Source organism: Cyprinus carpio, unplaced genomic scaffold (assembly GCF_018340385.1).
Source record: "Cyprinus carpio isolate SPL01 unplaced genomic scaffold, ASM1834038v1 S000006749, whole genome shotgun sequence".
In the NCBI taxonomy this organism is placed as follows: Eukaryota; Metazoa; Chordata; class Actinopteri; order Cypriniformes; family Cyprinidae; genus Cyprinus; species Cyprinus carpio.
Window position 1 is genome coordinate 858,227 of NW_024879348.1, and position 13,548 is coordinate 871,774.

At 34.5% G+C, this 13,548-nt stretch overlaps 1 long non-coding RNA gene across 1 annotated transcript; it reads right to left on the reverse strand.

The window, feature by feature from the left end:
* Positions 1–4,847: 4,847 nt before the first annotated feature.
* Positions 4,848–5,430, reverse strand: LOC122144682. The gene is made up of 3 exons (XR_006159813.1): positions 5,342–5,430; positions 5,052–5,246; positions 4,848–4,946 (listed from the first exon to the last, which is right to left on the reverse strand). It is a non-coding gene; the product is annotated as an uncharacterized LOC122144682 (long non-coding RNA).
* Positions 5,431–13,548: the final 8,118 nt, after the last annotated feature.

The window sequence follows — 13,548 nt, forward strand, 5'->3', positions numbered from 1 at the left end:
ATTTGGCACGGGTCACAACTGCAATACATGGTTTTTAATGATGAAGACAGTTTATCAATTATATAATTATTAACATTTCAACAGTATCAGCATTTTCATATATTGGATGAGGTACATTATGAACAACAGCAGCAGTAGTTTTGATGTTGACTCAAACACACATTTAAGTGTGTTACTCAGGAAATATAGGAGTTTGCAAATTGTTTGCATTTCTCTTTTTTCATAGTGCTGTGTTTGCCCGTTAGGCTGAGGCTGTTGCAGGTGTGAAAACGACAGTAAGGGTGTCCAATAACCAAATGAATTTCAATCATGGTCTATATATTGTTGTGTATAATTGTTCTCTGTTATAAATCAATGGTTTTAATCCTCCCCACCAACAACTTGTCACTCACATGCAACAATTGCAGCAATCAGCAAACATTATACACTTTGTACAATCCACTCAGTTGCTTGACAGTCAAGCCCCATCCTACTAGTTTCTTCTTTTTTGAGGGTCGTTTCAACTCAGATACAGTAATGTCAAAATGGGAAGACTTTATATTTTTAAATCTGAATTTATATGCTAAAAGCTTTTCTAATACTGTAAATACATCAATAAATTAGAAAAAATATGTTTCAGTAAGACCTTTGCAATTACATTCCAGTCTATACAGTAAATGAATCCAATGTATTCAGGTTCTCTGAAAACTAAACAGTTTACGTTTTTTAAATGTAATTTACATGTCTTGCTGTAAAACAGTTATAATAAAAACACCAAAAATCAGTATAACAGTTTGTATATCATATGCCACCCTATAATAAAACCCAAAGTTCAGACAAATTTATATGAAAATGAACAACTTAAGACCAAATACAGCTGGCAAATTCAGTTGCACAAAAAAAAAATACAAAAAACACCTAATAAAAAAAAAAAAAAAAAAAAAAAAAAAAAAAAAAAAAAACTAAAACAAAACAAAGCATTGGCTGAAAATGTGTTACACTTGTTGCACAATACAGTAGTTATGTTTCTATTGTGATTTGTGCTGTTCTCTTGCTTGATAAGCATCAGTCAGACAGATGATCTAGAAGTCTCTCCAGATCTTCAATCTCTCTGGATACATCTAAGAAAAGACATATAACAAGATATTACATGAGGCAATGACTGAGATTAAATCCATCAATAACCTACTTCACATCATAAAAGATTGTTTGTTTAAACTCTTGTTTCTTTGGTGTGGTAGAATGACATTCTTACCCATGCCATTTCTTTTTGCTGGTTTTGTGTGTGTGAGCGTTCTATTGTTCCTGTAGTTTCATTTTCAAGGGAGTACTCTTTATGTCCATCTTTACAAAGAAACAAGAGAAGATTCCATTTCACTTTAGTCATTGTACAGCTGAATACAATGATCATCATAATGAATTTGAAATCAGATATACCTTAAAGTGATTGAACTTTTTAAGAGTACTTATGTTTTGTTTTTGATTGCCTTTTCGAACATGTCTTTCTTTTTTTCTGATCGACTGTGGTTTATTATTAACAGGTCTTGCATTTTCTTCATGGATCCTGTTCCTCTCACAGCTGCAGCTTCTAAAAATAACACAACCCCTCCGTATTCATTCATTCCTCTTTCTCATAAAGACACAGTCAGAACAAAGAACTAAATCAATTCTTGGATGTGCGTTGTCATGAACAGAAATGTCTTTGTGACAATGCAGGTTGTCTTTTTATTATTAATGAAAGGTTGTTTTCTTTTCTGCGTTAACTAACAATTTACATGTAAATTATTGTGATTAATTGGTAAAATCTTAATGCTAGCCTTACTCTGTGATAGCAAGCAAGCCATTTCATTTCACATTTGTGTATGTTGTATTGATGAGTAGATGTTCCTTCTTCTTGTCAACACTGTCTCTGTGGAGTGCAGCCTTCAGTTTGGTTTTTTTCCTTTCAAGGGGAAAAAACCCATAAAAAAAAGTCAGAAAACATCTAGGAATCCAAGTCCCCTTATCACATCTGTCCCCTAAAAAGTTAGTTTGGTGTGTTTTATGCTTGATGCTTTATAATAAAAACCAGCCCCTGCCTTAATTATGATGATTAACAGAGACTTTCAACAGAAGACCGGCAGAAGAGTGACCCAGTTAGTGGCCCCCAGAGGGACAGCCTGAACTCAACTCCCGATTTTGATTGACGTGTGCGGAATGGGATTGTAGAATGTTCAGATTCTGGGGTAAGCAAGATGTCACTCTGTGATGATTACTACAACTTTTAAGGTCTGTTCATGCAACTGACTTTTTCTGTTTTTCCAGTCAACACTGCATAGCCAACAGAAATCCATTTGCAGTTTAATTTTAAAAACATGTTACAGAACGCATTAGTTGTAATTCTTAATATATAATACTATCAGAATTACTGGAAGGAAATAGTGATGGGGGGAAAGGCCTAAAATCCCCCAAACACACAAAGTTTGCTTTATATTGCGATTATCTAACCTATGCAGTTGTCATATGACAAATAAACAAAAGATTCAGACCAGAAAGGACCCCCTGGGAGGTGAACAAATCATTTCTTTGGTCCTTAACAACGATGTAATCCGCTGGCCTAAAGACCCAAGACTAGAAGGAAAAACCATACAAACCCACTCAATCTTTTTGAGTTCTGCGCTATATGCACATTGTGGACAAACTGTAAGGATGTGTTTCCTTGAGAAAAACACTTGACCTCAAATTAATCTAGCACAAATAATCTGCCACAAACAAACTACACCCAGTCTGTATCTTCGCTGGGCATCGTCTCATTTGGCTGGTTTACTTTTCTATATGTACAGTTGGGTCCAGTTTTTACAAGCCGTGCTACAGTTTGTACTCCAATTTAATGTTAAGCAATATTGTAAAAAAAAAAAAAAAAAAAAAATGCCAAACAATATAAATAACAACAATGGTATATTAAAAACTTGCTGACTCAGTTAAGTGCCCTAAATGAATCAACCAACACAAGCTTGTAAATAGTTTGTTGTATTTTATTCTAAACGCTACACAAATGGAATGATAAAACAGAACTTACGGAAAATCTTACAGAAATCATCATAAATAATTTTTTTGTGCAAAATGTTTGGCCAATGACTTGTTCAGGTCTAGAAGCTACAATCCCAATTTTTGAAATTCATAGCATCCGTAGTTCTTGCACAAAGCTCTAAGGATTTTATGGAACCCTCTTCCCTCTTTATTCTGAGTAACAAAAAAATAAAATAAAAATTCAAAAGTTAAAAGGAAGGAATAAGTAATTTTTAAAATGGTGCAAAACATTTGAAACACACACTCACCGATGCTATCAATTTCTTTTGTGGAGGGCCGGCAACACATGGAGTTCACTGATTCTTTCCACTCCCTTTGAGAGATGCTGCTCCAGATCTTTATAAATGCTTTTAAAATATTTTTCCAGTTCAATTAGTGACTCCTTTAGGTTCTTCTAAAATTCGTGACTTTCATTTCCATCTAAAACACATCCATGTAACAGCAATGAAAATTACAGAATAATACACAGTGGCAGCAATCTGAAGACATTCTAATTCTAGTTAATTCCTAATTCTGATTCTGTAACCCACTTTTTTGGTCATTATCCAGCTGGGTCACTATGGATCAAGGACAAAACTCCCTTGCTTTATTGACATACTCTCTGGTCAATTCTATATTAATGCTCTTGTTAAGATTCCTCAGATCATCCTGCAGCTTTGGGATTTCTACAAATAAACACAAGGATGTGATTTGGGCTCATTTGGTCAGTGCTTTATCTCGCTTTATAAAATATTTTAAAAATACTCATGCAACAGTTTTACAAGTTTATTTATTTTCTCATGAATGAATAAAGTGGTAAAATGAAAGCAGTAGACAGAGGATAGTTTACCTGTTTCACTTGATTCCAGATTTAAACTGTTGTCAAAGAATGCATTGGAACTTACAGTAAAAACTTGAAACTGATTGTCAGTGTTAAAAAAAAAACTAAAAAAAAAAAAAAAAAAAAAAAAAAAATTAAATCACTTTATTTTGATGGTCCCCTTTTAACACATTCTGTTAAATTCTCTGAGAGCTAGTGGACATGTAGGTGCATGGTAATGGTTACTTATTGTCAACAGAAGGGTTGAAAAGGGAATCATGAAAATAAAGTGTTGCCAGAAAATAAAATACAAATTAAAAATCATGTATCAACATAGACGTTTTTAAACGTAATGGTACTATAAAGAAAATTAGGCAAGAATTAATACCTTGATGTCAGAATTTTCAAACTTTTCTTTGACCCTTGTCTTGGCATGTTCATTTCTATGAAGAACCATGTTTTTTTTTCTGATCCTAAAGAATAATTAAAAACAAAGCACACACACACGCATACGCATGTAGAGTATACTGTAAATCTCTTGTAAAAAAACCTATCCATGGGTTGATGATGAACTATACAGATTCTTTTCATCTCAGTAAATTATTATATTCATTTACATTGCAACAGTGATATGAGCCCTCACTGACATTAGTAAAAACCAGCCAACAGTACAAACCAGGGGAAACGACAGTTAAATGAAGTACTGCTCTATGAAAACAAAGGGGGCCATACTACAGAAACACTGCTAGTATGTTCCTTCTACATTTTCCAAACCTTGTCTTCTGGGATTTGGTCTCTTGGAAGCCGTGCAGATCTAAAAAGGAATATTAAAAAGTTGCTTACTACAAGATTACTGTAATTACTCAGATTTAGACCACTTCCCAGCCCTTCATTTCATATAGTATTCACAAAATACATAATATACGCTCCTAGATTGATATCATCAGTCTTTGTACAGATGAAGTTGATGCTTTTTCATTTTCACTCCTGGTCCCAGTTCTCTTCAATGCAGTGTTTTAACATCCCCTAGGGGTCTCTGTCAGTGATTTGCACGATTGATGGTGCTTACAATCCACACAGAAGAGCACTCTCTCAGTTTCTACAAGAATTAAAATAGGACATAGTTATGGTTTATATTAGCACAATAGATTCTACAGTGTATATGACAAAATGTTTCATGAAAAGAGTGTAGAAATATATTTACAGTTTTCCACAGGTCATCTCTAATCTTATTGCAGTCTCCAGTACCAGGAAGATCAAGAAGTACAATGTGCTCCAGGAGTTTGTGACAGTCTGGAATCTTGATCGTCACGCTCTTCACAAGCGGCCAGAACCAGTCACCAGAACTTGACTCACTGTGTTGTATGAAACTTGCAGCTTCGTTGGTAAATTCAGAGAGCTGTTGAGATGATAAATTGCTATGTTTTACTTTGCTGAAAAGCAAATTAGCAATGCATTATGCATTTACTGTAAAATATTAAACATGAAACTTACATTACTGTTTGAGATTATTTTCTTACTGATAGACAAAAAGGTTTCAATCTCAGTAAATTTTTCATCATTCTGGAGCTCTTCTAATGTTTGTCTGGTTCGTGCATCATCTCCATACAGCGCAGTGATCTTTTCTACAGCAATTTCAATCAAGTCCTCATTCCTTTCCTCACTTTCATCTTTTATATCTTTGAAAGCTTCTTTAAGCTCATTCTCCCACTCCTGCAGAGGTACACAGCACAATGTATAGAGAAAAATAATGCTTGGTTTTGTTCCGTCCAGTCTGGTTTATTTACATATTTATCCACCTTTCACTTCAACACGGAAGTAAGCTATGGGTGAGAGACTTCCAGTTCATTATCTGCTATATAACGAGAAGAATAACAACATGCAGTAAATGGTAAAACTGTTTGCACTACAAATGAGTGTGCTCATAATTAAGATAATACATTAAAATAATATGGCAAGACCCACAATTTGCGACATCAAGCAGCAATTTGAGTTGTTTTGTGTGGGTAAAAATAGCTGGACGAGGATGAGACCGGAAGCCTGACCCATAAAATTTACAAATGGGAATTTACTCTTACAGGAAGAAAAACATGAATAAAGAACTCTCACTAAAGGCATGCTAGGACAAATGAGAAAACCTCTTTAGAGAATAGCTCGATCTCTGCTGTGTAGTTGGAGTCATCCAGATTGGCTTCCACCTGAGTAACAACAGCTGTACAGGCACCAAAACAACCAGATGGTAATAGTTCCTTTTTCCCAACGATTGCACTTAAAAGGGAGCTCTTTCCTTCTCCTGATTTTCCAAAAATCCCTATGGTTGCCTTCTTCCTGCTGCCTTTATCGATTAGGTCTGAGATTTTAGTGACTCTTTGCAGAATTTGCCTTGCATTCTCCATGATCACATCTGTGTACAACAAAGAAGAGAGTTACAATGGGCTTGGACAATGGGTGTGCCTGTACACACACACACACACACACACACACACACACATACACACAGGCATGTTTCTGATGAAATAAAATTTTTCTAAGCAACATAAGTAACAGATGTTTAATTCTATTATAGTATATGTTTTACCAGTGCATGTAATTCTAATATATATTGTTCAGTCATGTAGCATTTATGGCTCAGGTGCTGGACTCAAAATGGTACACATGGGCATCTGTCCAGGGTGTTTCTTTGACCATGGCCCTGAGAGACTGGGATAGGCTTCAGCATCCCCATGATGCTACATATGATAAACCGTTTGGAAAATGGATGGATGGATGTGATATGACCTTTCTAAGTTAGTGTGCATGTCTAGATTCTGCAGACCTTTTTATAGGCAACTAATTGATTAATTACTAGTACAGGTTAGAGGTGGACAGATTCAGATTTTACTTGCCTGTTGTCAGTGTTGTCTCTATACTCGAGTCAGATGATTCATGATCTCGTTTTCTTTTAGTACCTATCAGAGAATTCATTCCACTCATTATTTGTCCTTAATCACAGACTGTACAATGATCTTTAATTTGCAAACCTTGGCTAGCCATTGTAGGATCGATGGGAAGTCCTGGAGGGGAAAGAACATATTAAAGATGTTACATTTTTTCTTACCAATTTTTTAAGAACTTTTTTGTTCTGATTATAACAAAATTGATTGTCTCACTATCAGAGCAAGTTCTAGATTGTGATGGTACAGGACCCAGTGGAGGTCTATTCAGAAAAGACTGATCTATAAAACAGTAAAGAAAAAAATAGTGAATTAAAGCACAAAATAAATAATGTACAGTTTCACTAATTATTTTGTCCTCAAAGATATGTACAGAAATACCGTCGCTAATCAGCAGATACTGCATTTCCTTATGGAAATTCAGATGAGTAACAAGTCAAGTCACCTTTATTTCTGTAGCGCCTTATACAAAACAGATTGTGTCAAAGCAGCTTCACAGAGATCAACAGGAAAATATTAGATAAAGTTATGTACATTCCTTCACAATTTTGTTTCATAATGCTACTTATGAGACAAAGTGTACAAATATATAGGAAAAACTACTTTTTAGTTGTTTCTTTGTTTGAGTTTCTTTAATAATGGAGTTAGGGAACATTTCTCTGCTCTAGCTCATCACTTTTGCTCTTGAACAAAACACAAGAACTACGAGTCACTTTAAATTGAGAGTATTTCCTAACCTGCATCAATGTTCCATCACCAGACCTCATCCTTACAATGGATAATTACTCTGGATAATATCTCCATTTCATATACTTCATTAGTAATGTTCTCCACAATAGCTCTGACCATATAGGTCCTCAGGTTGAAAGCAAACTATCACACTTTGTTTGAAAATAAAAACACCAAAGTTTTCTAAATGTCCAAATAGCTGTGAGGCGTAGCTTTTCAGAGCCAGTGTAATGCGTCCTGGGGTCAAAGGGCAGCTCTGCTGCAGTACTTTGTATTTCCCCACTGAAAAAACTTCTTTTGCATCACTGAGGAGGTTTTCTATAATGAGAAGATCTTGGATCAGAGTCAGGTTTGGACGTTTTTTGCTGTTCCAGCTAATCCTTAATATGACTTAGACTTATTAAAGTGTAATGTGTTTTGAAAGTGATCATGACAGCAGCAGAATCTTTTGTTATTCACCCCTTTGGAAGAGTCTTCTAGAATTCTTGCCAGAATAGTATCCATGATGAGTTAATCAACGTTAAAGAAGTGTTGACTATCATCATGTGGACTTTTCAGAGTTTAATTAAAATATCTGAGCAGTTTAATGCACCTCTGTGGATTCTGTCATAGAGCATCTTTATGTATGAAATTATGACCTGAATGTTGTCTTTATAGAAGGAAACTGGGATGCAGTCTGGTCTTGGTGTGTCTGACACCTGAAGAGAATTTACAGCTGACACAATGTCAACCTCACTGACTGCATGTGAGCTTTCTTCATCCAATAATGAACCTACCATTTGTCAATAAAACACAGCATATAACAGGCAGGTACAACTACAGTCATATTTTTTTTTAATCATTAATATTCCAAGTCTTCAGAGTCAAAATGATTGATTTGTGAGAGTAATAGACATTAGGGCAGTGAATCTTTTGGGTAGACAGGGAATCGATTTGATTCACGATTCATAGGTTTTCGTTTCGATTCAAGAACAATTTTTGCAAATTTTAAACGATTCGATTCGATTCACAATTAAATTTAAGCATAATGCAGTCACAGGATTATTTAAATGCTTCCCCTAAATTCTTTACATGCTTAGTCAGATGGCAAATTACACAGCAGCTATGGAGTCAGAGAAAAAAAAAAAAAAAGAAACACTTTTGTCCATTGTTAGATGTTAGTTTAATGATGCTATGGCATCATAGCCATACTGTCTCCACCCGCCGTAAAGCTCAGATCCTGTGTGTGTGCAGTCTGTGCGCAAATTCAAAAATTACCGCCAGAAGAAGCCATACATCAACCTTGGTTGTGAAATGTCATTGGCTCTTGTGTGTTTCATGACCAACTGCATCATGCTAAAGGTACGGGAGTATCATTTTGAATGAGATGTGAGTGCATTCACGGAGCGGGGTCGTTTTCATTGATTAAAACCTTATGTTTTACTCTCTTCTTCACATAAAGATATCAAATGGCTTCAGAAGTCTTGGAATGCAACACAACTTGTTTGTAATGCTTTTATACTGCTGCTTTATGGTCAGTTTTTTTTGCAATAAATATCTGTGACTGCACTTTTATTTGCCTGTTACGTGTTTTATTGTTCAGAAGTGAGTGTGTGACCTGTTAAAAATATTTGCAAATAACAGCACAAACAACAGAACATGAGGATTCATACATCGTCACATCACGCACCTGCAGCGCTGTGAAGAAAGGAAAACAGAATAAAATACCAAAAAAAAAAAGGAATAAAATAAGTAAGCCGACACAAAATATGTTTTACATAAATAATTAAACACATTAACAAAACCAGTCCAGTTTGCTCTACACCACTCCGCACACTGTACACTGACCCTCACATACAAGTAAAAAACTGAAGTTTGGCCACAAAAATTAAAGCAGATTGCAGCCTGAATTAGAGAGTTCCTGGAGCATCATAAGTTCTATTACTTTTGTAATGCATATTTGGATTTTCAGAAAATCCAAATATGCATTACAAAATTAATAGAACTTATGAGTGCCCTCCAGCTGCAAGTATGAATTATGGGTGCCCTCCAGCTGCAAGTATGAATGATACATAAATTACATGTGTTTATAGTGCTACTGCTCATGCCTCCTTATTTTGGGTAAAAATAGTTAAAGTACGATTTTTATGTAAACATATGATACACCATATGTATACACCATATATTTTTTTCATGCTTAAGTGACATTGTTGCAGCCGACTTAACGTTACTTAAGAATTTCCACTGACGGGGCAATGTACTTGCTCAAATAATGATTTTGGATCATTTTTAACCAAAAAAAGTTACGGACTGCAGCTTTAAATAAAGAAAATGCTTGCAGACCGCCTAAATTACCAAGTGATTATTTCCTTTAGTAGTGGCAGATTAAAGGTAAACAGATTTGGATTTACTTGCCTCCTGTCAGCTATGACTTTGTACTTGAGTAAGATGATTTATGATTACACTTTCTTTTAGTGCTTCACTGTAAATTAACCCTGTACTGCAATTTTACTGAGGGGACCTGAGTCAATATGCTGTTCAGGGAGCCCATAATAAGGGCAAGTTATTTATTTTTCATTGGCTCAAGTTAAAAAATATAGATGTGAATCATTACCCTAAATTTTTTTAATTGGATGAATGAAACATTTTTCATTGTTCTTTGTCTGTAGGCAAAATTTGCCCTTCAAAGTTGAAGGTAAATCATTCAGGTCTGTTAGGTAAATGAGCATATACTGAGATGAAATGGCCGTTTGTGTTTTTTTCTATGTGCATCTCCAAGTGTTCTTTTTATTTCTGTGTAGAAATACATAGAAAGGAACAGTTCACCAAAAAAACTGCTGAAAATGTACTCACCGTCAGACACCGTATCCAAGATACAGAAAAGTAGGTTCTACCAGGAAGACTACCCTTATGAAAAAGAAGTTTATTCAAGTCTGCTATTAGTATACTTCTTTTAAACTTAAAATAGAAAACTATGCTTATAGTTTACTTTTTATGTACTTCTCAGAAATGGGCTTTATGCACTCATCAGAAATATACTTAAAATGACATTTAAGTATACTTGACTTATACTTACAAAAAAGTCTAAATATATTTGAGCTATACTTGTACTCCTAGAATCCGTGTTTTCATTGTTATATGGTAGAGGGCGCTAGTACACATCTTCTGTACAGAATTTTCAAAAACACAAGTGAAGAAAGAAACAACAGATACTAACACATGTAATCTAACACTAACACCTGACATGAAACAGCATCAAAGCTGTCAGATTTATTGCATGACTCGGGCAGAGAAAAGTTGCTATCAAACATTGTTTACTTCATCAGCTGAGTCAGTATAATGGTGAAGGGATAGATCAAATAGGCCAACTGATGGAATGTTTGCGAAGAAATTTCACACTCCTATGTAAAAGTATATTTTAGTATTTTTAAAATACAAAAATACAGTAATTTATTTTGATACATAAAATGAACGTATTTGATATTTTATTTTAAAATACATGAGATGTATCTTTGCCCAACCCTGTATATAAGTACTGACTTTTCTCTTTTACGGTTGTAGTTTATGATGATGATGTTCCACTCCATCCTCCCCACCACCACTAGTATATAAACTGAGAATATGGACCAGACTACAATTTTATATAAGCTTACCCTATCCGTTGTCTGTGTATGTCCCTGTGTCCTCAGGAATCTCAGCTGTCAGTTGTATCTTGATACTGTAATCTAAAGTATTGTTTTCCTTTTCATGCTGCTTTGTTTTGTTCACACCGGATGTGGTGGATATCTCAGCTCACAGGATGTGTGTGGGTGTGTGTGCAAACTGCAACTACATATAATCCTTGTCATAAAACAGAAATAATCGTAATTTGCGCTGCAAAAAAATTGACTGTTTTTAATATACAATATCAGTATAGTATTATACATAATGTGGGTATTATTTTGAGTACACATTTTTGTCTTTAGGAAATATGACATGCCTGAAAATAACATATTACCTTTTCCCACCTTTTCCCTATATTTCTATAAAAATAATTTCATCAGCATAAAAAATACAAGTATTATGTTTATATTTCTGACCTTATAAAAACTGCATCACATCTTCAAACTAAAGCTATGTGCGCTCCTCATTTGAGAGTCACACTCATGGTCTTCACGGTCAAAAGTGACCGGACACCTGAAATGTAACTTTTTTTTTCCTTCAGTAAAATCAGTCTTATATATTTTTTTTCAATGATATTTTTTCTTTTTTCTTTTGTATTTTGAGAGAATTTCATGGTACTAATTAATATTTATGCAATAATTATGATAATTTTTTCCCATTGAAAATTGTACAAAAAAAAATCACATTTTTTACAATTATTTTTCAATTAATGCAGTATTTCAGATTAAAATAGAGACTAGGCCTTTAAAATCTAATTTGTGAAGGCAGATTAGCACCTCCTGGTGAGAGCAAAAAAAAAGAAAAACCTGTAATTTCATGGTGTAGCCACTAGATTCCTGTATAGGACTCTATAGAGAGGCTTGTGAATTCCCTAGTTGTTTTTATACATAATTGTTTACTTTTATTAGGTTGTGGATGTAAATGTACAGTATATTAAGGCATTCTCAAAGACTACTTTTTGTCAAGGTTTATATTTTTTGTTGTTTTAAATTTTGATTTGAAGTGGGTTTTTTTGTTTTGTTTTTTGCATTACTATTACTACATTCAAACCTGAACACAGAAAGCACTTTGTTACACAAAACATAAAAATTCTATAAAAATGTAACACAAATTAACACGAATGCTTTATCAGATCTTAATCCTTCTGGGTCTGATCTGATTTTAACCTCTTATTTCAGTCTTCTGACTCATTTTGGAAAATATGGTTATAGCCATACCTATTCATTTAAGTATGTATAATTCTGTATGTGTGTGTCTGTGAGTGTGTGTAAGTAAGTGTGTGTGAGTGGATGTAACCGTTTTTACACTCTTGATGTTTTAGAGTGTAACCCCTTCCTTGCTGTCCACATTTTTACTGCATTGTAGTTGAATTATTGATTTTATTTTACATAGTTGTAGTGTTACAGTCACACCAGTTCATAGGTGTGTATGTGTGTTTACAAGTGTGTGTCCATGTGTGTGTGTGTGAGTTGATTTTGCACTCTAGATGTTTTAGAGTTTCACCCCTTCATTGCTGTGCAACCTTTTTCTGCATTGTGGGGGATTTGTAGATTGTACACACAAAAATGTTCTGTATTTTTTATTTTTTTTTCCATTTCCCATTCATTTCCTATGGTCGGTCATTTTTGACCAAAGACCATGAGTGTGACCGAAGACCGCACAAGGGTTATGGACCCTTTACTAAAATGTTAAACCCTGGATATTTTTTTAGGCCTTATTGTCTCTACCTTGTTTGTTTGCATATTACTTGGATTGTTTGCCACCTGCACTGACCCTGTGCGTATGACGCTGTGTCTGTCAGTGTTTCAGTACTATTCTGATTCAGTAAGTACAGTAGTAGTTCCTGAGTAAGTTGCTTTCTGCCTTTTCTCTGCATCCTCCTACTCCTCCTTGTCTCAGTTGCTCCTCCACAATCTCATCCTTCTGCTGCTGGTACTTCTCTTTCTCATCATCCTCCTTATCTTTATTCTCTCATTTCCCATCTACCACATCATTCTTTTCATCATCAACTTCTTCTTCTTATTTTTTTTTAATCTACATCAACTTTCATCATCTTTTTTTCATTCTTTCTTTTTTTGTGGGCTTAGTTTGGTTCACTAATCTGTTACTGATATTCATACTGATATTGATTTCTAAAGCACTGTTTTTTGAGTGTGTACACTCTTCAAGGAAGTCAGTCTTACAGTTTTACAGTTATCGCTAAATATTAAAGTGGGATAGTAGGAAGCATTTTAACTACCGCAGTTTGTTTCAACCAGTGTCCCTAACATTAGTTAATGCATTAGCTATGAACAACTAAACTTGAACATTAATATTACCATGAATATTACTTAACATTAATATTATTTAAATGTATTATTGTTTACAATTCATCCTCATTTTTGTTTACAATACCTA